The sequence below is a fragment of the Pan troglodytes genome, chromosome 7 (assembly GCF_028858775.2).
Source record: "Pan troglodytes isolate AG18354 chromosome 7, NHGRI_mPanTro3-v2.0_pri, whole genome shotgun sequence".
Classification (NCBI taxonomy): Eukaryota; Metazoa; Chordata; class Mammalia; order Primates; family Hominidae; genus Pan; species Pan troglodytes.
In genome coordinates this window covers 62,774,685-62,779,884 of record NC_072405.2, presented here as the reverse complement: position 1 = coordinate 62,779,884, position 5,200 = coordinate 62,774,685, and the positions used below count along the sequence as shown (strand labels likewise).

Genomic DNA, 5,200 nt, shown 5'->3' with positions numbered 1-5,200 from the left:
TCAAAAAAGAAAAAAAAAAGAATGTTTCTAGCACAAAGAAATGATAAATGCTTGAGATGATGGCTATCCTAATTACCCTGATTTAGTCATTACACACTGTGACACTTGGATCAAAATATTACATGTACCCCCATAAATAAGTAAATATGTACAACTATTGTGTATCCCTAAAAATTAAAAATTTTAAAACAGATGAATGCATAAAGAAAATGTGATATGTATACACAATGGAATACTATTTAGTCATAAAAAGGAATGAAATTCTGTCATTAGCGGCTATATAAGTGAGCTTGGAAAATATTAAGTGAAATAAGCCAGGCATAGAAAGATAAGTACTGCATGTTCTCACTCATATGTGAAAGCTAAAAAAAGTTGATCTCATAGAAGTAGAGAGTAGAATAGTAGTCACCAATGCCTGGGAATGGTAGGTGGGAGCAGAGGATAGATAGTAAAGGTCAGTTAATGAATACAAAAGTACAGCTATATAGGAGTAATAAGTTCTAGTGTTCTATAACACTATAGGAAAACTAACAAAAACTTATTGTATATTTTCAAGCATCCAGAAGAGTAGATTTTGAATGTTCTGAACACCAAAAAAAGGAAATTTTTGAGATGATGAATATACTAATTACTATGATTTGATCATTACACATTGTATAAGTGTATCAAAATATCACAATTTACCTCATTAATATGTACAATTATCTATCAATTTAAAATAGAAAAGCAAAAAATGAAATAAGAACAATGAAAAAAGAATGCTTCAACAAAAAAAATCAATCAATATAGTACACTACATTAATAGAATTCAGGGGAGAAAAGCACATGATCAACTCAACTGATGCAGAAAAACACCTGACAAAAATTCAACCACCTTTCACGATAAAAACACTCAATATACTAGGAATAGAAGGAAACTTCCTCAAAATGATAAAGGTCATATATGAAAAATCCACAGCTAACATCATACTCCAAACACCTTTGCATATATGGTCAACTGATTTTTGACAAGAGTGCCAATACCATTCAATGGTGGAAAGACAGTATGAAACCTTTTTCTCTACAATCATTAACAAGACAAGGCTGCCTGCTTTCACTATTTCAATTCAACATAGGATTAGAAATTCTAGCCAGAGCATTTAGGCAAGAAAAAGAACAAAAGTAATCTAAATTAGAAAGGAAAAAGGATAATTAATTATCACTGTTCACAGAGGGCAAGATCTTTTATGTAGAAAACCCCAAAGATTGTGCGACTGCACACACACAAACTTTAGAGCTAATGAATTCAGCAATGTTGCAGGATATAAAATCAACACACAAAAATCAGTTGCATTTCTATATACTGGCAATGAATAGTCTGAAAAGAAAATTAAGAAAAACATTCAATTTACAATAATATCAAAAAGAATAAGTTGACCTCCTGCATAGTCAAAAGTCCACATACAACATTTGACTCTCCAAAAGCTTAAGTACTAATTGCCTACAGTTGACCGGAAAACTTACCGATAACAACCTGTCAATTAATACATATTTAATGTTATATGTATTATATACTATATTCTTAGAATAAAGTAAGATAGAGAAAAGAAAGTGATATTTTAAAAATCAGAAGGAGTCTCAACAATGTCTGGATAATTACAAAAAGAAGGAAAGAAAAAATAAGAACAAAATAAAATCATAAGGAAGAAAAAATATATTTGCAATTCATTAAGTGGAATGAATTATCATAAAAGTCATCATCCTTGTCATCTTCACATTGAGTAGGCTGAAGAGGAGGAGGAGGAGAAAGGATTCGTCTTGCTGTCTCAGGGGTAGCAGAGGTAGAAAAGGTAGAGGAGGTGAAAGGGGAGGCAGGAGAGGCAGGCACACTTGGTGTAACTTTTATTGCAAAAACTGAGTGTAAATGAACCTCACAACTCAAATCTATGTTGTTTAAGGGTCAACTGTACTTAGGAATAGATTTAACTAAGGAGGGAAAAGATTGGTACATTGAAAACTACAAAACATGACTGAAAGAAATCAAAGAAGATAAATTAATGGAAAGACATTTCCATTTTATCTTAATATTGTGAAGAGGACAAAACCACCCGAAACAATCTACAGATTCAGTGAAACTCCTGTCAAAATACCAATGGCATGTTTTGTAGAAATAGAAAAATTGATTCTAAAAGTTATAGGAAATCTCAGGAGATCCTAAATAACCAAAACATCTTGAAAAATAACAAAATTGGAAGATTCACATTTCCTAATTTCAAAACTTACTACAAAGCTACAGTATTCAAAAAAAAAGTGATACTGGCATAAGAACAGCTATATAAACCAATGGAAAAGAACAGAAAGCCCAGAAATAATCCCAGAAATATGGGGTCAAATGATCTTCAACAAGGGTGCCAAGACCACTTAATGGAGAAAGGACATTCTCCTTAATGAATGGTGCTAGAAAAACTGACTATTCACATGCAAACAAGTAAAGTTGGATCCTTACATCATACTTTTTTAAACTCAAAATGAGTCAAAGATCTAAAGTTAAAAGCTAAAACAATAAACTCTCAGAAAAAACGGGGAAATCTTCATGAGATTGGATTTGACAACGATTTCTTGGATACGACACCAACAACACAGTCAACAAAAGTAAATATTAAAGAACCATTTTTTAATGAAAGTTTAAAACTTTTTGCATCAAAGGACACAATCAACAGAGTGAAAAAACAACCCACAGAATGACAGAAAATATTTGCAAATGACATATCTGATAAGGGATTTGTATCCAGAATAAACAACTCCTAAAACTCAGTGACAAAAACAAACAACTCAATTCAAAAATGAGTATTACCAAATGCTGAGCCACCGTGCAGCTAGTATGCCACGTGGAAGCCGAAGCCACACCTCCTACAGGGCCCCTCCCACCAGCCGGGCACCTCAGATGAGAGCTACACCCAGGCTAGCACCAGCAGCTCAGCCGCCAGCAGTGGCACCCCCATCTGCAGTTGGCTCTCCTGCTCCTGCACCCTAGCAGCCAAGTCTGATGGCCCAAATGGCAACCACTGCAGCTGGCGTGCCTGTAGGCTCTGCTGTGGGTCACACACTGGGTTATGCCCTCACTGGGAGCTTCAGTGGAGGAAGTAATGGTGAGCCTGCAAAACCTGACATCACTTACCAGCAGCATCAGGGAACCTGGCCAGCACAGCAGCTGCAGCCTTGTTTCCATGAGATCAAACAGTTTTTGGAGTGTGCCCAGAACCAGGGTGACATCAACAAGCTCTGTGGGGCTTTCAATGAGGTTCTCAAACAGTGCAGACTTGCAAACAGATAGGCCTAATCAAGAAGTTCAAATTGGAGAAATGGAAAATCAGCTCTCCAAGTTAATTCACTATTAAAATAAAATTGATAGTGAAGGTATAAAGTATAACCATCAGTTAAACCTCTCGTGTGTCATCTATAGCTTCCTTGCTTCAGAATTGAAATGGAAGAGGGTGTTCTAACTGTGTAGAATTTCATTAAGATGGTGTAGAATGTGGGGCTGGGCAAATGTTTGTGTGGCCTCCTTAAACTGGCTGTTATGATTTTATTCTTTGTGAGTCAATTAGAATGAGATGATTTTCTTCCAAGAAAATGAATATTTCTCTAGAAGATAAACAAATGGCCAATAAATACATGCCTTAGTCATTTGGAAAATACAAATCAAAACCACAGTGAGGTACCACTTCACACAAATTAGGATGGCTGTTTATTTTTCATGAAAATAACAAGCATTGGTGATGATGTGGAGAAATTGGAACCCTCATGCATTGCTGGTGGAATGTAAGATGGTTCAGCTGCTATGGAAAACAGTTTGGCAGTTCCTCTAAAATTCAAAACATAAAATTACTATATAATCCAGCAATTCCATTCCTCAATATATACTCAAAAGAATTGAAAGCAGGGACTGAAACAGATACTTGTACAACAATATCCCTCAGGTTCTGTAGGGGATTGGTTCCAGGACCCTCTTGGATACCCAGATCTGCGGATGCTCAAGTCCCATATATAAAATGGTGTAGTTTTGCAAAAGCAATCAGTAGATATAAGGGAAAAAATGGTGTAGTATTTATATAAACTGATGCACATCTTCCCATATACCTTAAATCATCTCTAGATTACTTATAATACCTAATATACTGTAAATGCTATGGAAATCATTAATACTATATTTTTAAATTTGTATTATTTTATTATTGTATCTTTTTTCCAATTTTTTTTTTGAGACAGAGTCTCACTTCATAGCCCAGGCTGGAGTTCAGTGGTGTGATCTCAGCTCACTGCAACCTCTGCCTCCCAGGTTCAAGTGATTCTCATGCCTCAGCCTCCCAAGTAGCTGGGATTACAGGCGCGCACCACTATGCCCAACTAATTTTGTATTTTTAGTAGACACAGGGTTTCACCATGTTGGCCAGGCTGGTCCTGAACTCCTGACCTCAGGTGATCCACCTGTCTCGGTTTCCTAAAGTGCTGGGATTACAGGCATGAACCAGCACACCTGGCCATTCCAAGTATTTTTAAATCCATGATTGGTTGAATCCATGGATGCAGAACCCACAAATACAGAGAGACAACTGTATTATTCATAGCAGCCAAAAGGTAGACAGGAATGAAATTTCAATACATGCTACAACATGGATAACGCTTGAAAATATTATGCTAAGTGAAATAAGCAGACACAAGAAAAGACAAATATGGTGTGATTCCACTTGTATGAGGTATATAGAATAGGCAACTTCATAGAGACATAAAGTAGAATGGTGGTTACTAGGGACCTGGGGAGAGGGGAGAATGAGGAGTTACTGTGTAATGGGTAGAGTTTCTGTTTGATGTGATGAAAAACTTCTGAAAACAGATAGTGGTGATGGCTGCACAACATTGTGAATGTACTTAATATCAATGAATTAATCGTATTCTCCAAAATGGTCAAAATGATAAATTCTTGTTATGTTTATTTACCACAGTAAAATAAAATACTCTAAAAGGGATTCAGTCCTTAGCAGAGGCCCTATCTGCATTTTTCCTGGATCAACCATGGCTCAATTGGGTTTCAGAGCCTTATTCATTTTTTTTTTTTTTTTGAGACGGAGTTTCACTCTTGTTGCCCAGGCTGGAGTGCAATGGCACAATCTCGACTCACCATGATCTCAGCTCACCGCAACCTCCGCCTCCTAGGTTCAAG

At 36.2% G+C, this 5,200-nt stretch overlaps 1 pseudogene; it reads left to right on the top strand.

Annotated features, from left to right (window-relative positions):
• Window positions 1-2,860: 2,860 nt before the first annotated feature.
• LOC100608956 (coiled-coil-helix-coiled-coil-helix domain-containing protein 2-like) lies at window positions 2,861-3,366 on the top strand (annotated as a pseudogene).
• The last annotated feature ends 1,834 nt before the right edge of the window (window positions 3,367-5,200 follow it).